We start from the raw sequence: 25,130 nt of genomic DNA on the forward strand, positions 1-25,130 counted from the left end.
TATGAAACTAATTCAGGCCTAGGACTCAGGGTTGTAATAATGACAGTGCCCCTCTGAGACAAAGAAAACTGACTCAGCTGGCCAAGGTCTGGGGAATTGTCTTAGGAGCCACAGTGTGCTTGACCTAATCAAATTTCCTTTAATGGATGGATCTATCCATTCTCCATCCCTTCCTAAGAGCTAGCATTTATATAACCCTTGAGTTTTGCAAAATGTCTTACATACATTATCTTGTCTGATGGGAGGCAGGTGCTATTATTTTCTCCATTTTACAGATGAGGAAACTGAGGTTGGAAAGTTAAGAGATTTGCCCAGAGTCACACAGCTCATAAGTGTCTTTAATCTCAGCTCTTCCTGACTCCAGTCTGACATTCTCTATTCATAGTACCACCTAGTTGCCTGATTTCCATTCTGTCCAATGTCTAAGGCTCATAAGGTTCATACATTCTTCTTACTTACCTTCCTCTTTCCTGCCCTCTCCTCTGCATCCTATTCATATGTCAAGATCTCACATAGGATTGCTTTTCTGATTACCCTAGGTGGAAGCAATCTTTCCCTTCTCTGAACTTTTGAGTCATCATCACTTGGCAATGATCACATTTTGCCTTATATTAAATATTACTTCCCATCCATCTTCTCCATAAGTTCTTTGAGAGCAGGAATTGTTTCTTATACTTCTTTTGTTCACACCCTCTGTCCCCAACTCAAATAAAAAAGGCTTACCACAAAATACATAGATGATGTTCAATGAAGGCAGTCCATTGTAGCTTTTCATAGAACCAGAAATTCTCAAAATTGGAGAATACCTCAGAGGGCATCTTTGGCAACTTATACCCTGAAACAGGGATTCCTTCTGTAGCATTTTTGACAAGTGATCACCCTTCATCTATTTGAAAGGTCTTGAAACAGAGGAAGTTATGTCAACTAATAGGTGAAATAGTGGGTAGAAAGCTAGATTTAGAGTCAGAAAGATCTGAATTCACAGCCTGTCTCTGAAGCTTATTAGCTGAATGAACTTGGCAAGTCATACCTTCTCTCAGTCTCAATTTCTTCTATAAAATGGGAATAGTAATGAGTCATTGTGAAAACTGAGTGAGATAGCCTGTAAAGCATTTTACAAACTTTGAAGTGCTATATAAATATTACTTCTTGTTCTTCATCTTGTTCTTTTTGCTCTTATTCTTGTTCTTTTTGTTCTTCTTACTATTCTTATTCCTGTTCTTCCTATTATTCTTGTTCTTCTTCATCATCCTCCTCCTTCTTTCTTCTTCTTGTTCTTCTTGCTGTTCTTGTTCCGCTACTGCTCCTCCTCATTATCCCATTCCTTCCCAAGGTAGCTCATTTCTCTTTTTAAATAATAATAATAGCTTTTTTTTTTTTTTTTACAAAATACATGCAAAGATGGTTTTTAACATTCCCCTTGTAAAACCTTTTGTTCCAAATTTTTCTCCCTCCTATCCTATTTAGCAAGTAATACAATATAGGTTAAATATGTAATTCTTTTTTTTTTTTTGTATTCTACATTTGTAGAATGTACAAATGTAATTCTACATTTATCACAGCTTTTTATTTTTCCAAATAGTTTTCAACATTGATCCTTGCAAAACTTTGCAAAAATTTTCTCCCCCCTTTGCCCTCACTCTCTTCCCTAGACAGCATCACTTCTATTTTGTATAGCTTTTATTATTAGAACATTTTCTTTATATATATATATATATATATAAAAATATGTATATATATATAATAGGGTTTCTCAATGTGGCTTGCAAGGAAACAAGAATAGATATCTCTAGCATCTCCTACCCCTACCCTTTTCCAAGGGGAACTTAAGTTCCTACCAGAAGGGAAAACAGGACGTTAGGGCCTGAATCTTAACAGAGTCTTCAGAGAAAAGGGTTACTAGACTAATGTTATGTCTATATCTCCCTTAAATGTTACTAGTCTTGGAATATAATTGCTAGTTTCAAGTTAAATTTCTAATTCATTAATGGGGAAAGGGGACAGCAAGCTTTAAATCTGAGTCTTGACTCCACCAGTTCTACAATAAACACAAAGCAAAGAAATCTGTTTATTCATTTAGCAAAGTAGACATGAGAAAAGGTAAATATAGAATATATACCAAAAAGTACAGAGGGAAGGGCATGTTCAGACAAGTCTCCTTACATCTATAAAAAGTGCCTGATGATTCAATCAAACAATAAACATTTTTTAAGGACCTACTACTATGTGACAGGCATAGTACAAAACATCAAGTATGTAAAAAGCGACAAAAAATCAGTTCCTGCCCTCAAAGATCTCACAATCTTTTGAGGAAGACAAATATGTATATCATTTAATTTTGTCACAATCTGACATTTAACATTTAGTGAACAAATCCTTGATGTCATGGATAATTCTAGAATAATGAAATTCCTAAAAATCCCTCGATTACAGAGCTGAGATACAGAGGAGAAAAAGAGAGGGGAAGAGAGGGAAGGGGAAGAGAAAAGAGGAAAGGGCAAGGGTAGGAAGAGAGTTGCTCAAAACTCAATCATCAGGCCCATGAATAAGTTTTGTACTTCCATTTTAAATGAGTCCTTGGACAAGGCAGTTTGTATGAACGTATATCTGTATGTATCATATATAGCATACTTCTCTATATCTACCTTCCTTCTTCCTTCCTTCCTTCTTCCTTCTTCCTTCCTTCCTTCCTTTTTCTTTTCTTTCTTTTTCTTTCTTTCTTTCTTTCTTTCTTTCTTTCTTTCTTTCTTTCTTTCTTTCTTTCTTTCTTTTTCTTTCTTTTTCTTTCTTTCTTTCTTCCTTTTTTCCTTCCTTCCTTCCTTCCTTCCTTCCTTTCTTACTTCCTTCCTTTCTTTCTAGCTTTATCTATCTATCTGGGATAAAACTAGTTAATAGGAAATCAAAGGAGACCATGGATGTGGAAGTGCTTTAAAAACTATAAACCACTTAAATCTGTTGTAAATCTGTTGCTCTATAAAAGAATTCTTATGTGCAGCTCTTTTCCTGCCGTTGATGGTCTTTTTTATCCTTATGAATTTCTGAGCACTTCTTTCTATAATCATGGTTTTATCTCTTCTTCACTATGTGCCCTTAGTCCTCTGAGTCTTTGTTTCAACATCTGTAAAATGGAAATCATATGTTATCACTGTCTGTCTACCTTACAGGATTCTTGTAAAAGAAAGGGCTTGTAGGCTAATAAGAATTATAGAAACATAAATTATTTTTATTAGAACAACAGGAGATAGATGCCCATGACCAAACAATTTTCCAACCCTGAAATTACTTTGGCTGCTTCTATCCTTGGTCATGAGCATCCCAAAATGCTGACTCAGAGTTAATCCCCTCGGAGCAGTTAAGTCTCAGACATGTTTCTGCAATATGTATAGCAATATTTGACGAGAAGTGCAACATTGCTAATTAACCAAAATGTCACTGGGTCAGCAAAACATAGAATATGATGCTTGAGTGAGCTAATGTCCCTAATGCTTGGTAAGTATTAGGAATGGTTTATGTTAAATGTCAGGTTGTGACAATAGTAGCAAATGTAAGGGGAGGGAATTAGTTTGAGACCCTAATTATAATGACAACAGCTAATTTGAGTAGTGCTTCACAATCTCTGTTTTAGCCTACAAAGAGAACTTTAGAATCATAGGATGTTAAGGTTTAAGGGACCTGAAAATAAAGTAGGAGGAAAAAGGAGTTTAGAATATAGAATGTCAGAAGTGGAAGTGACTTTACAACTAGACCATACAAGACATGGTGTCGGGGAAAGAGTGTTGGAGTTGTCATCAAGGATCTGGACTTGAATCTTGGATCTGCTTTCTACTTGTAGGATGTCAAACATGCCATTTTACCTCATTTACTTTAGTTTCCTTGTCTGTAAAATGAAAAATTTGGAATAGACCATTATGCAAGTTCCTTCCAGCTCTAAATTCTATGAAGCAATATCAGAGCTGGAATGTAGCTTAGAACATCGACTTTTAGACTTGGAAAAGATCATAGATCATAGGGAGATACAGAGAGAGACAGAGAGAAGGAGGGGAGGAAGAGGAAGAGAGAGGGAGAGAGGAAAAGAAGAGAGGGAGGGAGAGAGAGGGAGAAAAAGAGAGAGAGAGAGAGAGAGAGAGAGAGAGAGAGAGAGAGAGAGGAGAATTAGACATCTACAATATATGCATATATAGGGTCAAAGCTCTGTAGCTATGTAGTTCAACTCCCTCATTTTTCAGAGGAGGAAACTTGCAACCAGAGAGATGAAGTGTCCAAAGTCATTCAGCTAGTTAGCAGAGTTGGATTTGAATACCATTTTTGTTCCAAATACATATTACCTCCCCCCTCTGCCCCTTTCTGCTATACCACGCTACTTTTACTTTGTTTTATTTTATTTTTCATGCTACCTTTTACATATGGGGGGAGGGGGAACACTTATCCAGCCTTTAGGAGAAATTATATCTATAATCCTATAAAATGTAGAATAATAGAGCCAGAAAAAAAAAAAAAAACCTTTATAAATCACTTAGCTCAACTTCCTCATTTTACTGAAAATAAAACTGAGATACCTGTGTCAAGGATAACTGATTTGTTCACAGATTCCATTATCTTGAACTCAGATCTCCTTTTGCCAAATTCTGTATATATTCCACGATGGTATGCTGTTTTGTATAATTATTTTATGATACTTATTATGTAATTGTAGAGATATATTTTGTTATTGTTTATATTTTATTATTCTTCACTGTTTGAGTTTTCCCTAAATCTTAACAAAGAATCACGTATAGTCACTTCTTGAGGCAAAGTCAAAATGGTGGAATAGATATGTATTCTTTTAATTCTCTCAATATTCCCCTCCACACAACTTTTTAAAATGCCTCAAATTGAATTCTAGAGTGGCAAAATCCACAAAAAAATCAAAATGAGAGATTTGTCCAGCTCAGGGCACCATAGTCTGGAAAAAGATATCTGTGACATGGAAGAGGAGTCTGACCCAGAGCTCACATAAATAAAATTTCAATAGCAAGATTAAATAATAGTAGCAGAAGCAACAGTAGCTATGAGAGTTCCCAAACCGGAGATGATAAGGGGACCTGTATATCTTTCTGTTTGGGAAGATGATATATATTTATTCAAAGAACTTTGTTATTTTTAGGGCAGTTGGAAGAATTCTGCATAGAAAGAGTGCAGAAGTGAATTGATTATGTTGAGCTGATATTAAAAAGAAAACTGATAGGCAATAACAAGAGATGTCTTTGAAGAAGAAGGGAATGAAGGGAGAGGAAGATTGAGGAAAATTATCTCACACAAAAGAAATGCTCTTTATAGAGAGGGAAATTGAGTGGTATATGTGTGCAATCCTAGAACTTCTTGACATCTAAATTAGTTCAAAGAGGAAAGAGGGAAATACAAACACATCCACATCCATATGTGTGTATATGTATATGATTGGTAGTAGAAATCCATCTTACCCAATAAGGAGTAGGAAGGGAAGGGGGCAAGAGAAAGGGGGATGATAAAAGAAAGAGCAGTGGTAGGTGCTTACCAAGGATTTTATTGAATGCTATTGAATTGACTTGTCCAATGTCACAGTTATAAAATAAAACTCATTCTCTTCTAGATCACAAGCTATATATAATCTTGTTTATATAGTTAGATTACTAGCTAGGTTGCTAACTATATGACCTAATAAGTCTCTCCTGTTCCAGTCAACCACCAAGTCTTTTGGACTAATAGTCACCCCTTGTATGGTACCATTGAAATCCTCAATGAAAACATAAATATTCTATGAAAGAAATGGATCTCTAATGTCATTGTCAACTGTTAATATAACTTCAACTAGTTTATCAGAGTAGCAGTAAAAAGAACTTTTCAATTCATTGGGACTTATTCTATAGAGAAGAATTGTTCCCCAAAAAAGTAGGTAGAGAAGTTTGGAGAGTGAAAAGAAAAAGGTCTAGAGAAAAGGTCATTGTTATGAGAAAGACAGAGTCAATGAATTGAGTTCTACTTCTACTGTACCCCAATTAAGTGACTTTAAGCAAATCATTCTCCTCTATAGACTTCAATATCTTTTTTTTTTTTTTTTTGGCAGGAATAAAAACAAAGATAACAACAATAATAATATCTAACATGTATATAGTCCTTTCTATGTACCAAACACTCTGCTAAATGCTTTATAATTATTATCTTATTTGATCTTACAATAAATTCTGGGAGGTAGATGCTATTATTATTATTGTTGTTCCCATTTTACTGATGAACAAACCAAGGCCAAGAAAGATGAAGTGACATGTTCAGAGCCACAAAGCTAGTAAAGTATCTGAGGCTGGATTTGAACTTTTCCTGACTCTGGGGGCACTGCTTTATTCACTGTATTCCTTAATTACTCCATGCAATCCTTATAAGAAACTGGAGAATTGAAAAATTGAAAATGGAGGAGGGAATAAGATACTTTGCTTCCATTACAGTTTGGACAAAAGCTATGAGTCAGTCCTATGCTTTATTCCTAAATACTTCTTTGTATCAAAGATGGACAAATCACCCTCTTTTAAACTTGGTGTTTATTTGTTTTCTATTATTCTTTAAATCTGCAAAATAGTCATAATATTTCCATTGCTATCTAAAACCTAACCCAATAAATGGTACATAGTATATTTTTAATAAAAGTTTTTGAATTTGATTTTTATAAAGTTGCCATAAGGAAATATTCACAAACCTTGGAGATGAATGGGACTCCCTCTATCTCCCCACTCTTTTTTAAACCACCTTCTACTTGCCCTCTCTCCTTTCTCTTCCAATTTTTTTCTCCTTTTCATCCTCCTTCTCCTTCCCTCTCTCCTCCCCCCTTTTTTCCTCTTTTCTCCTCTCTTTCACCACCTTTCTCCTCCTCCCCTTTGCCTCCCCCTTTGTCTTCTTCCTTCTTAAGGAAACCCTTTGTTACTCTGAACGCTTCTAGAAAATGTCAGCTCTGATATGATGATGGTTGTCATCACTCCCACCCTTCCTGAACAATACAAAAGCCCTCCAAAGACAACTTCACTGTCTCCTACTTGCCAGGGAGCTGGTCTTAGCCTGCTGTGGAGAGGTTCTGCAAGGAGAGTCCTCTTCATTTCTTTCACAAAGAAAGAAAGACCAGACTTAATTGTGCATTTGTCACAATAAGGAAACTGGCTGGTACTTTGGTAGGGAATCATTTCTGAGATAATAGAATCTGAATATTGCTAAGCACCCAGAGCTCTTGATGAGAAAAGGTTTATTATTCTCTTTGATAAAGGACCTTACATTCAAATGGAACCAGCTAATCACAGAATTAACATAAAAGACAACTGCTCTCCTCTATCTCAGCCTGATGCAAATCTATGCATCCTTCAAGTAAATATTATTTTCCCTGTTTTATAGATAAAGAAACTCAAGTTTGAACAGGAAGAGTGACTTGCCCATTGGCACTTATCTAGGAAATGTCTGAGCCAGGATTTAAAACCCGGATCTCCTTGGATCATAGCTTCTCCGAATTGGGGGAGATCTCAGAGGCCATGAACTTCAACCTGTGACTTTATAACATCCCCAACAAGTTGGTCATACAGCTTCTGAATGGAGAAGTCGGTCTATGATGAGTTTACTGAGGCTTAATCCAGTGGGCTTGGGAGCTCTGAGACATTAGAATAAGAAGGATGTGGCTTTTCATTATGCTCTACTAAAAAGAATTGATTTCTTAGGAGACCTGAGTTCTAGGCCTGGTCCTGATGCCCTTTACTATCTCAGGGAAATCATTTAAATTCAATTCAATCAAATGGATGCCTCTTACACTGTTGGAGAAAATCGGAAAGTTGTGGTTGTTAAGTCATTTCAGTCATGTCCAACTCCTCATGACCCCATTTGGGATTTTCTTGACAAAGATCCTGGAGCAGTTGGTCATTGCATTTTCCAGCTTATTTTACACATGAGGAAACCGATGCAAATAGGTTTAAGTGACTTATTACATAGCTAGGAAATGTCTGAGACCATATTTAAGTGCAGGAAGAGGAGTCTTTTTTCTACTCCACTACTGAGCTGCTTAGAGTCACGGAGACCTGAGTAGAAATCCTAGTTCAGATATGAGTTCAAATCCCAGTCCACACCTTTACTAGCTATATAACTCTAGGCAATTGGCTTAATGGTCTCTCATCATCAAGGGGCTTCTTATTAAGAAGCAACTGGTAGTGATGAGATCTAGATTTTGGGGTTTCTGGTTAGGGAACCAAATGATGAGATTGTGTGGAAAGGTGAAAAATTTACAGATTAAGCACATATTGATCAGAGACTGTTAGCTAAAAGTAGATCAGGCCTATAGGCCCCAGTCACATGATTTTGAATAGGGCCTGGACTGCATTCCAGTGTCCAAAGAAGGAATGATGTGGCCAAAGCTGTATATCAAAGCTGTGACTTGTTTACTGCATTCCAAACCAAATGGGGGATAAAGGTTTATGTGACCAATCACAACATATAGAAAGTGGGATTTTGGAGGTTCTTTGTTTGAAATTTATAAAAGCTGTGAAGATTTTTCAAGGGAGTAGCTCTCTCCTGCTATGAATTTGGTGCACAGATCAGGATGGGGTCTGCTTCTTGAGATTCTAATAAATAATTCTGCTTTCTATGAGTGATCTCTGTAGTAGTCACTTTGGGCAGGTCTTTTTGTCCCAAACAAGATTAGGGTTCCTGGTGGTCAAGGAGTTAAATGATGAGATTTGGGGCAGGTTCAGGGTTCAGGGAACCAATGAAGAGGTTTGGCTCCCCTAAATACTCTCAGGATTCAGCATAGGGGGTAGGGAGTTGTGGGAGCCCCTTTCTGGTGACTCAGAGGTCCTTTGTAAAGGAATTTACAAACCCTAAGAGCTAGAGTCATAAAAAAGACGTTTACTATTGGTATTGGGAAGTCAGCCTTTGCTATGAATGAATATAAAGGCTGAAATCTTTATGGCAAGGTCCTGGCAGAGAGATATAAAGTTTCTAGTGGAGGAGTCTTGGCAGAGAGGTATAAAGTCTTGTTAGGGAAATAGGTGAGAAAGAGATAAAAGAGAGGGTAATGCTGAAGGAGAATATCATTTCAGCAGGCAGAGGTTGCTGCTATGCCCTAGGAAGAGAGAAGTTCCTTGGCATGTTAGGTCCTCTGCAAGGACTGAGCCCCAAGTTGCTCATTTTGTAATAGAAGCCTTCGCTACAAACTGGAGTTTGCTTTTGATGGGGGCTGGTTTCAACTTGAGCTGGGATTTGAATCGAGAATCTTAGGTTTCTCGACTAATTTCCAATTCAATGGGGTTAGACTCAACTAGCCTCACCTAGATAACAGGATGAAGCTCTTTGTCCTGTTTCCCTCAGGCAGGGTCTTTTTCAGAGGCCAGAATTCAAGAACACTTTCTCCTTGAAGGAGTTTTCCAGAGAGAGTTTCAGGGTCCCCCCTCATCTAGAAGAGTAGATCAAATGCTTGGTCTGGAGTCAAGAAAGCCTGAAGCAAATCTGCTCTCAAGACATTTATTGAGTGATCCTGAGGGAGTCACTTAATTTGTTTACCTCAATTTCCTTATCTGTAAAATGGGAATTATAATAGTACCTTCCTCTCAAAGTTGTTGTGAAAACCAAATGGGATGATTTTGGTAAAGGGCCAAGCACATGGTAGGTACCGATGAGATCAGGGTGGCCATTCCTAGTTCGAAATAATCATGGGAGAGAGAGAGAGAGAGAGAGAGAGAGAGAGACAAGGGAAGACAGGGAGAGACAGGGAGACATAGACAGACAGACAAAGAAGGAAGGAGGGAGGGAGAGGGAGACAGAAACAGACAGAGAGACAAAGAGAGTGAGAGAAAGAGAGAGAGAGAGACAGAGAGAAACAGACAGAGAGAGAGAGAAGGAAGGAGGGAGGGAGAGGGAGAGAGAATCTAATAGTGGGTTTAGTCCTGAAAATGACTTGGCAAAGATCTTAGTCAGACGCACATCTTTTATAGGGGAAATATAGCCTTGGGGTTTGTTAAAGAGATTGGAAAATGTCAGGAAAGAATATAGTAGCTCAGAGGAAAGGATAAAGGAGGAGCCAGATAAAATGCATCTGGCCAACCAGGTTCCAGACCATTCTAAAAGAGGTATTAATTGATAGTTCAAAGGTTGTTTAAAGATATTCAGAGATTTAAGGGATAGACGATGGAAGTTCATAAAGAGTTCCATCCTTACAAATCACTCTATACAAACAGGATAGTCTGGGACTTGGTTATGCCTGATAATAACAAGTTGGGCTTCTTCCTGACTCGAAGTTTCTATCAGGTGGTGTTCACTATGACCTTCTGGCATAAAAATAAATGTTGGACTCAAAGTGAGGAATATTTGGGCTTAAATCCTATCTCTAATAGTTACTAGCTGTGTGATAATGAATAAGACAATGAAGAGCTTTAAGCCTCAATTTCCTCACCTGTAAAATGGAAATTATTATGTGTGTAGTTGGTATCTCCCAAAGTTGTTGTGAGTTCAAATGAAATAATATAAAGTGCAACACTATGTAAAAGTTAAAGTATGGAATAAATGTTAGCTGTAGTTACTAAAAAGTATAAACTCTCCCATATTCCACCTTAGTTATCTAAAATTTTCTTTTTAAACACTGGATGGTACAGTGGCAAAAGCTTTGGACTAGCAGTCTAAGATCATGGGCTCCTCTCCTAGTTAGGTTATTAGTTGTGTGATCTTGGATAAGTCACCTGATCTGTCTCACCTTTAATGTTTTCTTCTGGGAAGTGAGGATACTTAATACTCCTCCTTGACCTTTCTCCTTTCCTCTGCTCTTGCCCCAGGTTGTTGTGAGGGTTAAATGTGATCATTTTTAATGAATGTTAAAAACTTGATTGATAGAGATTCTTATTTTTATGTTAATCCTGGAATCTTTAAATTGACTTCATATAAAGCATACTTTTTTTTTTTTTTAACTTTTTATTGACAGAACCCATGCCTGGGTGATTTTTTACATTATCCCTTGCACTCACTTCTGTTCCGATTTTTCCCCTCCCTCCCTCCATCCCCTCCCCTAGATAGCAAGCAGTCCTTTACATGTTAAATAGGTTACAGTATATCCTAGATACAATATATGTTTGCAGAACCGAACAGTTCTCTTGTTGCACAGGGAGAATTGGATTCAGAAGTTAGAAATAACCCAGGAAGAAAAACAAAATGCAAATAGTTTACACTCATTTCCCAGTGTTCTTTCTTTGGGTGTAGCTGCTTCTGTCCATCATTGATCAATTGGAAATGAGTTAGATCTTCTCTTTGTCAAAGAAATCCACTTCCATCAGAATACATCCTCATTTAATATCGTTGTCGAAGTGTATAATGATCTCCTGGTTCTGCTCATTTCACTCAGCATCAGTTCATGTAAGTCTCTGCAAGCCTCTCTGTATTCATCCTGCTGGTCATTTCTTACAGAACAATAATATTCCATAACATTCATATACCACAATTTACCCAGCCATTCTCCAGTTGATGGGCATCCATTCAATTTCCAGTTTCTAGCCACTACAAACAGGGCTGCCACAAACATTTTGGCACATACAGGTCCCTTTCCCTTCTTCAGTATCTCTTTGGGGTATTAGCCCAGTAGTAGCACTGCTGGGTCAAAGGGTATGCACAGTTTGATAACTTTTTGGGCATAATTCCAGATTGCTCTCCAGAATGGTTGGATTCATTCACAACTCCACCAACAATGCATCAGTGTACTGGTTTTCCCGCATCCCCTCCAACATTCATCATTATTTTTTCCTGTTATCCTAGCCAATCTGACAGGTGTGTAGTGGTATCTCAGAGTTGTCTTAATTTGCATTTCTCTGATCAATAGTGATTTGAAACACTCTTTCATATGAGTGGAAATAGTTTCAATTTCATCATCTGAAAATTGTCTGTTCATATCCTTTGACCATTTATCAATTGGAGAATGGCTTGATTTCTTATAAAGTAGAGTCAAGTCTCTATATATTTTGAAAATGAGGTCTTTATCAGAATCTTTGATTGTGAAAATATTTCCCCAGTTTATTGCATCCCTTCTAATCTTGTCTGCATTAGCTTTGTTTGTACAAAAACTTTTCAATTTGATATAATCAAAATTTTCTATTTTGTTATCAATAATGGTCTCTAGTTCATATTTGGTCATAAATTTCTTCCTCCTCCACAATAAAGCATGCTTTTAAAAACTTTCTTTTCTTTTCTTTTTTTTGGGGGGGGAGAGGGGGTTGTGTTTTCTTTTAGAACAGACTATGGAACTATGTTTTGTGTGATGGCACATGAATAATCTTTTTGCTTTTTCAAAAAGGGAAAATTGAGGGAGGGAGAAAAAGAATTCAGAACTCAAAATTTTTTGAAAATGAATGTTAATAATTGTTTTTAGATTTAATTGGAAAAAATATATAAAATATAAAAGTGAATTAATGGCCCAAATTCACTTTTTGGTTATAAGGGAATCCCAAATAGAATTTAAGTTCTTTGAAGGCCAATTTACTATTTCATTTTTGTCTTTGTATGTGCAGTGCTTAGTACATTCTTGATCTCCTCATTTTACAGATGGAGGCCCAGAATAGTTAAATACATTGCACACAAATACCCAGTAGTAAAGTCAGAATTCTTGCCCATCTTTTCAGGTCTCTTCACTATATCATTTTAGTCTCTCAACGATCCTGTGGATGGAAGCAAGTAGTTCATTTGTTCCTATCTCTATTTTCATAGGAGGAAACTGAAACTCAGAGAGTTAAGACAAGTTACTCATGGTCAAAAAGCAAATAAAAAAGCTTGGCTTTGACTCCAAGCATTCTGAACTCAACTGTAGTACTTTTTTTTTTACCAGGATACCACTATTTTGATTGATCAGATTCTTGTTACAAAGAGTATAATGGAAAGATATTGGTCCAAGAATAAATGCAGTCATGGGATGAAATCCTTGATCTTATTAACTGTGTGACCTTGAACAGCCTATCTTCCCCTTTTTAAGCTTGTCTCTTCTGTAAAATTAAGGAATAATCTGCAAGGTTATTATAAAGCATCTTGCAGTCCTTAAAGTGAAACATAAATTTGACTTATTAATAATGCTATCATTAGGAACCATCCTTCATGAAAATTTCAGTCTGTTGCCTCTGTATGAGATAATTTGAACCATGACTCTTCAAGTCTATTCTAGCAAAGCATAAGCTCTGGCAACCTCTCCTTAACTGGAAAGGCTTTGTGCAGGGCCTGGCAAAGGACTAAATGTTTGTAATTTAAGGACTAGCCTAGGTAAGCTAGGAGGAGCTCATCACTCATCTAGGGTGATAATTATTATTACAAACTACTGGGTCATAAGAAGGGGTTGCAATTTTTGTTGGTAGTAGGAGTACCCACACCTATGAATAAATAAATTAATCCATGACAGATGGACTGATGTAAGTATCCAGATCCCTCCGCCAAATTATGGGATTTCCCAACAGTGTGAGTTACTTCATATTGTTCCAGAGACTCTATAAAGTTAGGAAAGTTTAGTTTATTTGGCTTGGGCCAGTTTCCAGTGTTCACCATCCTGGAAACAGAAATCATGGACATGAAGGAACCAAAGTAAGTTTCCATTGTAATAAAGTTCAAATTATCAATACCTTTCTTTAGTGGCAAGAATGGGCCCAGTAGTACTACAAAGTAGTGAGAAAATCTTTTTAAGGATCAGACCAAAGCTTTCAATGTTTTAGAGTTTATAAAGCATTATTCCTCCCCTAAATCCTGAGAGGTTGGCTGACCACTTGATAGGAATGTTGCAAATAGTGTTTTGTTTTGTTTAGTTTTCGACCAGATGCCAGCTAGATTAAGTTTCCTCCATCTCCAAAATCCTTTGTAATTCCAAGATTCTTAATAAAGAGAGGAAAAAAGTAGAAAGGGAATCTGTTATTTCCATTTTATAAGATGAGGAAATGGAAGAGAAGAGCAATGACTTTCTCTGAGTAATGATGATGGCTTCCATTCATACAGCCTAACATAGAAGGAGTATTTCAGAGCTGGAAATTATTTCAGAAGGCCTCAAATGCAAACTGTACCTAAATAGGAATTAATCCACCAGATCCCTGGTAGGAGGTCAGCTAGCCTTTGCTTGAAGATATAGTCAATTCATAAAATGTATCTATAGTCAACATACTCAGGTATTTGCCTAGAGAAATTTAGTCAGTTCCTTTGCTCTCTCTGACAAAGTATAAATTTTCTATACAGGGACAGTACTGTGTGTGTGTGGGGGGGGGGGGATCAAGGGAGTAGAGGGGAGGGGTATGTGCAAATAATATTGTATTTGGAATCTTTGGACTTGTGTTTAAATCTCAGCTATGCTACTAGCTATGTGATTGACTTTGAACATATCACTTCATGTCAACAAACTTTAGTTTCCTTCCCTAAGAAAAGAGGAAGTTGGATATGATGATTTCTGAAAAGCTATCTCTCTCCCTAAATTTTGATCCTATGGAAATTTGATTTCCTTGTATCATATATATAGTATAATAATTTCCTTGTTTTGAATAATTTTCTTGCCAATGGGCAAATTCTCCCTGTTTAAGGTACCCTTAGTCTCACAATACCTTTCTTTAGTGGCGAGAATGGGCCTAGTAGTACTACAAAGTAGTGAGAAAATCTTTTTAAGGATCAGACCAAAGCTTTCAATGTTTTAGAGTTTATAAAGCATTATTCCTCCAATAAATGATATTTTGGGAAAAGCAAGAGCTAATACCTGAATTAACAATGAAAAGACAGTAGAATTTATACTCTTGATCTGGTCTGAGACCCATATGTACTCAAGAGAAATACAGACAAAATGAGAGAGATGTCTTCCAGATCTAAGGAACCATTGGACCCACTGGAAGGAAGGATCATTTGATGTTCTCTGGAAGTTGGACAGAGAATTTTCTTTCTGTGGAGGGGCTTAGATGGCCTGTTCTGAGTTGTTGTTGTTGAATTAAATAAAATCTGTTCTCTGATGTCTTGCTAGCCAAAATTTTTGGAGGGAAGTAAAAAGAGAGAGACATGAGTTTATGGTGACGTTCTCAGGCAAATCCTGGATGAAGGTCAAAAGAGAAATAGCCCTTACTATTTTTAGATATTTTGTGCTTGTTCAGTAGTTTCACTCATGTCTGACTCTTGACCCCTTCTGAGGTTTTCTTGACCAAGTACTGAAGTAATTTGCCATTTCTTTCTCCTTTTAGATAATTTTACATATGATGAATTGGGCTACAAGGCTAAGTGACTTACCTAGGGTCTGAAGTCATATCTGAATTCAGGAAGAAGTCTTGACAGCAGACTCAGCATGCTACCCACTGTGCCATCTAGCTGCTTTTATAGACATTTATTTTATTGCTATGTAGACCATATGTTTGAGTTTTAAAACAATCCAACATGGGCTGCAAAGAGATGACCCCCATTTTGTGGGAATGTAAGAGGAAGGTTATGGTCAGAGAAGGAAATAATAATATTCTTCACTAGTATAATTGGTGATATCATTACATTATTAATTAATTAGTTATTAATAATAAATCGTTCTGGCTCTAGATCCAACTGTATATACTGTACCACCTAGCTGCTGTTATGCCACAGTTTTCTTTAACTGTCCTGACTCAGTTTCCCTGTCTCAGTTACCTTAATTGTTCTGTCTCTGACCCAGTAAAACTAAGGATTATTCTCTCTCGGGTTGTAAATTAGCAAGATAAAAGAGTAGCTCTCCTGACTCTTTTATGGATTTACAATATTCCTTTAGAATATTCCAAGACCAACCCATGATATCTTTACTTCTTTGTCTCTGGAATTTTTAGGTTTTATGGCTTCCCCTCCCTGATAAAAAAAAAACCTTCCCTCCCTTTCTCTTCTTTGTCTCCAAAAATGTATTTAAGAAGTTGTTGTTCCTCCATTCATTGCTGGAGAATGGCATCTGGCAGCTGTATGCTGGACGCTGGATTCTTTGGGTCCTCCAGCCCTGGGACCAATATGGATTCCTTGGTCCCAGTATACTTATCTCTGTCTGACTGGATAATCTGAGACGAGAGTCCTGTCCAGTCAATCTTACTCTCCCATTAATAAAATATTAAAAACTCTCTAATCTCTCTCCTGCCTCAGTTTCTCCGGCATTACAATTTGGAGGTTCCACCGAGATAATAGAAACTGAGAACTGGATTAGAGATTAGAGACCTCTCCGTCTCCACCTAGGCCTGAGGGGGGCTCAGGACCTGGGTCTGTTCCTTGGGAAAAGGAAGCAGTTCTTCAGTCTCATTCCGGCCTACAGTGGACAACGAAATCGATTCGGCATTTGATTCGGCATTTGGGAGAGTAAGTATGTCTGGGTACCTTTTGGGGTACCATCTGGTTTTGGTTCTGGTTCTGGTCTGTTCTGTTGTTGCAACCTGTGGTCTCAGAATAAATGCCGACGGGTTTACAAATTCTGAGACGGGTATTTTCTGGGACGCTGGAGAATATCCTCTGGGTATATGTTTGCTTAATGTTGTAACTGTGTAGTCTGTCATATATGTTCTATGTTCTGTGTGGTTTGTCTGTTATGTTGTTGGTTGGAAAACAACGTTGCAACTGTGCATAGTAAATTGGAGCTCCATGTTTGTTTGTGTGTGTCTGTGTTAAAAGTTAAAATAAGCTTGTAAGAGATAAGAATTCAGCCTCTGTGTTGCAGGCTTAGAAAATATCAAGAAGTTTGAAAAATCTTTCTCTCTCTCTCTCTCTCTCTGTCTCTGGCTGACTGCAGCAGCCTGTGAGAAAAAGGGAGAAAAGGGAGAGAAAGGAAAAAAAAAATAGATTGAAAGGGATTTGAAAATTCGGAAAGTTAAAAAAATATACCAATTTCCCCAGATAGATAAGTTTTCTTGGTTGAGGAATATGGTCATAAATGTGATCCATACTTTGGTACGAATATTTCTAAGAGTTTAATTGCTATGTTAAAAAACTCTTGAATTCTTTTATGTGGAATTGGGTTTTTTGTATAAGTTTAAATTGATTGTATTGGGTCATCCTGAGGTTATTTAAAGGGCCTCTGAACATAATAGTTTCTTTTTCTTTGTCCTTTTGAAAATGTTTGTTATGGACAATATGCAATTTGGGATATTTTTCTATGTATTGGGTATTTTAAAAGCAAAATGATTTGTATGTATAATGTTCACTCATGTAACATCTACCTAGATATGATAATTGTTCTAAGTTGTGAACTTAGTGAGACAAAATTGCTTTCTGTTATGACTTATAAGGATATGATAAATAATTGTTTAAGATTTATCCGAAATTTGATGACATCTGTTATTGGAGTTTTTGGGCTTAGTTAATTAGCTAATGCTATTTGGGAGTTTTAAAGCTCCACCCTCTGACAGTTACTGGGACAATTGATTGATAAGCTGTTAAAACTCAACTGCTTATGTTATGTTATAGTTATGTTCTTGAATTTTTCCTTTTGTAACTGATCTCTCTCTGATCAGAGCAATGGTCAATAGAACTGTTACTGCAATTCAATTATGTTGTGCCTTGCTATTTTCAGTCTGGTTATATGTAATCATTGTATCCTAAATGCTTGGGCAACTGAGTATTTTGCCTGGTTATCTGTCTGTTACTGGATATTTGTGTTTTGTTCCTTTAAGGTTTCTACATAAATGGACAATTAACAGGGGTCTGTAAGACTGCAGCCATTTGCTTGGCCTGTAAAGCAAACTCGTCTCATCACATAGGAAACTGCTGGCCAATCCATTTTGGCCTCCTCATGTTTTGCAACAGTCTGGTGAACTGAGTCTATCTGAGACTGATCTAATCTTTATTTGTTAGATTTGTGTTTTGTTCTAGATTTTGGTCAAATTACAGATATTGACTTGCTTCTGGAACCGGGATCAGCTTTGATCAGCTTTGATTGTCACCACAGCACAAACCCACTCTGCATGGAATGAGAGCCTCCTGTCACTTCATAGCCTGAAGCAGCAGTTTTAAAAATGAGACCATGGACTTGACCCTGCATCGACTGTACTTTGGACTGATATGAGGGACTTTGGGAATGGTTGATGACTGACTGTTAAACCTTATCTGGATCATCTATTACTGTGTGTTTTAAGATTTGGGATGGGATTTGTTAAAACTATGTAATTATTGCTGATATGTTTTTAGGCCTTTTTAGGAAATGCTACTGTATTAGTCTGTTATGTATAGGGATTTTGATTTGCTCTTGGGATTTATATGGGGAATGTCATTTGATAATTCCTTTCCGTGAGAAAAAAAGGGAGGTAGAGATAGAACATTGGGGAAACTGATATATTTTTTTTTTTTCAAAATACCTGAAAGAATGGGAACCCCTAGCTTCCTATTCACTTTGCCTTAGGCATTTCTGCCCCACCCCCTATCTCACTAGTTCAGATTGAATGTGGATGCTTTAGTTTTAGAATCCCTTATTTTGTTAAAATTTCCCTGGCAGACTCAGTTTTGAGATTATTTTTTTTAGAAAAGTTTTAGAAATCAGACACCTGTCGTGACACTGGCAGTCTCTCTGATCTGTTTTTCCATTCCTGTAACCCCAGTTCATTAAGTATTTCAGCATTTCAAAGGACCTTGAAGTTTGGCTTGAGGCACCTAAAAAGTTTGGAGTTTGCCTGCCTTGATGGTCTAACTGTGCATAATCTGCTCAGAAATCTGTATTCTAATAGCAGTCCTGTTTCTCTGGGTGGGGACGGGTGGAGTACTACAAGCCTCATCCTTCCCCCATGGAGAGGGCTGCCTCTCTGAATGGGCCTTGGACCCTGCTGCTTTGTAAGCAGAGACTGAGTTAAGTGCACAAATGACCACAGACCTAACTGTCCATCTCAAACTGGATTCTCTGGCTGAGATGGTGCTCCAGAACTGTAGAGGACCTGACATGCTTGCAACAAGGGAGCCTTTGTACAGCTGTTTAACTCTGGGGTTATCAGGGAGAGACTTGCTCTTGCCAATGAGTCTTTACATTTTTTCTAGTTTTATTTTTGGCTCATTTGCTTTACATAAGGTGGGTCAAAGAACTCCTGGGTATCTAGAGGAAGGTGCTAAGATTCAAAGGTTTGAATATTTAGGAGAAAGAGTGTGGAATGTTATGCCACAGTTTTCTTTAACTGTCCTGACTCAGTTTCCCTGTCTCAGTTACCTTAATTGTTCTGTCTCTGACCCAGTAAAACTAAGGATTATTCTCTCTCGGGTTGTAAATTAGCAAGATAAAAGAGTAGCTCTCCTGACTCCTTTATGGATTTACAATATTCCTTTAGAATATTCCAAGACCAACCCATGATATCTTTACTTCTTTGTCTCTGGAATTTTTAGGTTTTATGGCTTCCCCTCCCTGATAAAAAAAAAAAACCTTCCCTCCCTTTCTCTTCTTTGTCTCCAAAAATGTATTTAAGAAGTTGTTGTTCCTCCATTCATTGCTGGAGAATGGCATCTGGCAGCTGTATGCTGGACGCTGGATTCTTTGGGTCCTCCAGCCCTGGGACCAATATGGATTCCTTGGTCCCAGTATACTTATCTCTGTCTGACTGGATAATCTGAGACGAGAGTCCTGTCCAGTCAATCTTACTCTCCCATTAATAAAATATTAAAAACTCTCTAATCTCTCTCCTGCCTCAGTTTCTCCGGCATTACACTGCCATGTTCAAACAGTGGCCTATGTGGCAGAGTTAGGATTCCAGCTAACTACAATATACCAAATATATCAAATATCCAATATATCAAATTGCTTTTAAATATGGTTAGGTAAATTAAGTGAAGCTAAACGTGTATGGTACCAGTAAATCTTTTTCTCCCTCTGTACAAAATGCAAAGCTGGGCAAAGGACATTTCCTTAAGAAATAAGGAAACACTGTCAATAAAAGTTATTTAAAAAAAAAGAAAAAAAGAAATAAGGAAACAAGGAGACAAGCTTCTGCAAATAATGGTGGTGGGTTGGCACAGGGATGTTTCTCCTAAGCCATCAGTCCAGTGTCTTCAATGTTTTGTTTTTCAAATCTTGGCTGGATTTCAGGCTTAGGAAATAATACCAGAGAGTGAGTAGGAGAGAATTTGAATTTTCCTGGAAGCCTCACTTGGCTATTTTGCAAAAGAGGAGACAGGTCAAGGAACCAAGAGCATTTTATTTGCAGGATCAGTTGCAAATAAGGGGTTGGGCACCTATTCCTTGATGTGACATTCAATAAAGAGAAAGATTGCATTGTTTTCCCCCTACATGAGCCTAAATTACATCCCCCAATGGATTCACTCAGATTAGATAAAGGATAACAATACCAGCAGGAGGATTCAGGCTTTGAAAGCAAACTCTTCAGTTCATCTACCGATTCAAATGAATATTAATAAACCCTGGAGACTTTTTTTTTTTGAACATTCATTTTATTCTTAGAGACCCACTAGTTAAAGGAGGTATAAATTAAATCAAACACTGAGGATATTATGAAAGGAATGCTTCAGTAGGTATTTCTTTGAGTGTTATATCAGAAGGGGAGAAACTTACAGAGTTTCTTATCTGACTGAATGCATGAATTGTGTACTGATGGAACTCTGAGATTGTTTGGGGGCATATTCCGACAAAGGTGATCAAGGCAACTCTTTCTGCCTCTTTAAACTTTGTTTAATTTTGTTTTGTTTTTAAAACAGAGAGGACTCTCTCAGCAGCTCAGGTATGTCATTGGCTGACCAGTCGCAGCCAGTTAATTCCATTTATAGAATTTCTCTCACACTAATACATATCTATTCTTACTTATTAACTTTATAGCATATAATTTTGTAGGTACTTGTTACTTCCTGTGTGCTAGCTCACTGTGAATAGGGATAGTTTCATTCTTTGTGCTTATATTCCCAGGGCCTAATATAATAGGCTCTCAATAAACTTGGTGATTGATTGATTGATCTCAGAGATCACCTAGTTTGTTTTGTACCTTTGCATGAATCATGTCTAAAACCTTCCTGACAAGTGATTATCCACTCAGCTCTACCCACTGCACCACCCAGCTGCCTCCACAGATACCTGAACAAAAATCCCCTTGAGAGCACATTTAACACCAACATGCCTTTCATCTCTTTATTTCTTACCAGGTTTCATTTGTGATTTCTTCATCAAACCACAGAAATTTCTTCACCCTGGAAGAAAACTTCAGTGTTGGATTCATACTTTGGATTTATTTTTTGTCCCTGAGGATCTTCCTAGAACATCTATTAACATCCTTAAGGATGTTAAGCCTTCTTTTCATTTCTCACCCACCAGAAATCTTCCTCTTGCCCCACACTGGGTCCCTTATCTCTCCCTCTTTCAGCTTCCTTTTATATATCGTCTCTCTCCATTAGAATGTAAACTCCTTGAGGGCAGGAACTGTCTCTGCATGGGTTTATATTCCTAGAGTTTAGCATTGTACTATGTACTAAGATGAAACTTAATAGGGATAACTGTAAAATGCCTTATAATTGGGTTTAAGAAAATTGACCTCATAAGAACAAGACTGGAGAAACATGTTCAACTAGTCTTTTGCATGAAAAGCACTTACGAAGTGCTAAGAAAAATGCTGACTGACTCTTTCTTAAAGACTTCTAATAAAAGTAAATCCCTTACCTCCCAAGGCAGCCCATTTCATTTACATATAAGGCATTTTCCAATATCAAGCCCGAATTCACCTCTGGAAAAATATTATTCCTCATTCTGTCCTCTGGAATAAAATAGTACACAGTGAATCCCTCTTCTCCGTGACAAGCCTTTAGAAAATCATTATCATGCTCCATTTTAAGTCTTCCACAAACTAAACATCTCCTCAACTCACCCCCAAGTAGTATGGCTTTTAGATCATTTACTAATGTCTTTGCCTTCCTGTTAAATCTCTCCAGGCTAAACCATATCACTTTAAAAGGAATATTAATGCTTGCCATCTAGGGGAGGGGGTGAAGGAAGGGAGGGGAAAAATCGGAACAGAAATGAGTGCAAGGGATAATGTAAAAAAAAAATTACCCTGGCATGGATTCTGTCAATATAAAGTTATTATAAAATAAAATAAAATATATTAAATAAATACATTAATTTAAAAAAAAAAGGAATATTAATACTTCCAATGGGATTACCTCTCTTAACTCAAGCTGAGGTCATATTAGTTTTTTTGGCTTTCAAATTACCCAGTTGATTCATTCATTTTAAATTTATATTCCACTAAAATCCCCAAATCCTTTTCATGCAAAAGACTAGTTGAACATGTTTCTCTAGTTTTGTTCTTATGAGGTCAATTTTCTTAAACCCAATTGTAAGGCAGTTTACATTTATCCCTATTAAGTTTCATCTTAGATTTAGACTCCCTTTACATGAGACATGTAAAACCTTCTTATCTATAATTTTCTAAGAACCATAAGCTTGTTATCCAAATAGTTGTCATCCATAAGATAAAACTTTGTTTAATTTTGTTTTGTTTTTAAGACAGAGAGGACTCCCTCAGCAATTCAGGTCTGTGAATATAACATTGTAGTAAAAGAGTCTTATGCAAGATAAATAGGTAAATAGTCTTATGTAAGATGTGGAAAGAGACATTGCATAACAAATAATCAATATAAATTTAGGCATTTCTAACTTGAATATATAGATTTTCTGTTATTGGTTCATTTCATGCTAGTACTACCAATAAATAATTATAGTTTCTCAGCATAAAAACAGATTGAGAAGATAAAGATCAACTACCTCTTTGTTTCATAGATCAATTAATCCAATTTAGATTTGTGTATGTGTGTGTGCTTGTGAGGTACTAGGATTTGTTTTGTTAACTCTATCTCCCTTTGTTGTCCAGGCTGAAAGTGCATTGGCCATTCACAGCAACTGATCAAAATACTCATTGATACAGAAGCTTTTTTCAGTCTGGGCTGGTTTACCCATTGTTAGGCAGCCTGGGGGGCCCACCATATTGATGCTGAACTTGGTGGAAACACCAGATCAGGTTTGACCCCAATGAAGCTCAAAACTCCCAGACATGAGTTATCTCCCTCAACTTTCTCCTAATAGCAAGTTTGCCCTTTTAATTTTTTTTATTCTCCCATTTTTTTTTTAATTGGGAGAAGGGAGAGAAGTGTTAGTTGGTTATAATAACATAATTGGTAAAAAAACAAAACAAAACAAAAAAAAACTTTCCATTAACAATGTACAAAGACCTCACATGAAATATAGTGCCTTTTCTAGGTACATGCATGCATGTTATAATGCAACTAGCATTAACTTGTTCGTGTTTACTTAGAAATAATAGCACTTGCAGTGGCAAAAATGACAAATATATTTTTATGTACATCATGACATGGATTGTAGTAGCACCAAACTAGTCTAGAAATGATGCCCCATAGTGACCTAGATGAAGGACTGGAAGTGAACAATCACAATGATACCAAAATCCTTCAAGTATTTGCTATTGTCAAAGAATGAAGTGTCTTCCCATAGGTGAATTTTCCAGGTTATAATGGAAGCTTATTCCTTCAATGACCAAACAATATTTCAATTGAACTACTCATCATGGAAATGTTAGAATATGAGAACTAGAAGAGGGCTTGGAATATAGAATATTGGAATTGGAAAAGACCTTAGAACATAGTTAGTATATCTGAGTTTAAAGAGGCAACAGAGGCAAAAAAGGCAGAGGGTGTTTGAATTAAATGACAACTCAAAGGTCATATTAATATCATCATATTGTGATAATAGCAATTTACTTATCATTTTACAGTAAAAATAACTTGGCACATATTGCCTTTTACAATAACATTTTAAGGTGAGCAGTACAATTATTATCCCCATTTTACCAGTAAATGACAGGGCTGCAATATCTATCTATATCTGGATCTTAGAACTACAAATCTAATGTTATATGTACTTCTCAATAACTTACCAATGCCACTTCCACATCACTCATTTTCGGATGAGGTCCCAAAAGTTTAAAAGCCACTTCTCTGGTCATTGTCAGGAATAGGATTATAATTCAGGTAGCCTGGTTTCTAGTTTTGTAGTTCTTTTCCAGTGTTTCATGTTGCCTCTCTCCTTCATCCTATTCTTGTGATAGATCCTGGTGAAAATCAGAAAAAAAAAGAAGATATAAATAAGTGGCTCTCCCTTCTCTAGTACTTATGACAATGATTTTTTTTTTAAATTTCAAGTGTATCAATGTGTCCCTATGAAATTTATTTCATTAGATTCAACCTAATGCTTTAGCTTTTCAAGATTTTTTTGACTCTTGACTCTGCCATCCATGGTATTAGATATTCCTTTCATCTTTCATCATCTGCAAATCTGACCTGGATGCCATCACTGCCCTTATATGTCATTGATAAAAGTTTAAATGATAGGGGAACAGAATCAGATTCTTATGATACTCCATTGGAAACCTCCTTCCAAGTTGATATTGGACCTTTAATGCTATTCTTGGAGTCTAGCCACTCAACCAGATGTCAAAATATAATTGTTCTGATACCTGCAAATATAGCTATCTATTCCTTAACATTACATGAAATGCTTTATCACATCCTTGCTAACATCTATGCAAACTATATTTACAACATCCCTTCTGGGCTATAGTTAAGTGATCCTGCCAAAAGGGGAAATATATTTAGTAGTTTTCTGTTGAGCCCTTATACCTTCCTGTGACCTCCAATGTCTGTTTTAAATATCTATTAACTATTGCTAATGATATGTTTGCAAATTTTCCTAGGAATTGAAGCTTGCAGATTCCATTCTCTAATCTTTCTTAGAAATTAGGGAAGTGTTTGCCCTTTCTAAGACCTGTGGTATCTCTACAATTCTCCATGACCTTTCATAAATTTCTCCAACTATCTCTGAAATCTTGTCAGTCATATCTTTCAGTAATCAAGCATGGAATTCATCCAAACCTGGTCATTTGAATCCATTGAAGGCAGCTGGGTCCACTCTTATTCTCTTTTTAATTATCTTGGATATCAATTTCTGTTGGAATCTTGATAATTTGTTCTGTCCTTTTTAATCCAAAGGTCACACCATTTTCTATGCCTAGAATGCATTCCCTTTTTGAACCTTTACCTCCTCTGTTGAAATTCTTTTCTGGATTTCAATTTCTAGCCCAGGTGGATCTCCTCTGTCTTTTCTGATCTCCCTGTCTCTCTTTCCATTACCCTCTTGTCTC

Source organism: Antechinus flavipes, chromosome 6 (genome assembly GCF_016432865.1).
Source record: "Antechinus flavipes isolate AdamAnt ecotype Samford, QLD, Australia chromosome 6, AdamAnt_v2, whole genome shotgun sequence".
Lineage (NCBI taxonomy): Eukaryota > Metazoa > Chordata > Mammalia > Dasyuromorphia > Dasyuridae > Antechinus > Antechinus flavipes.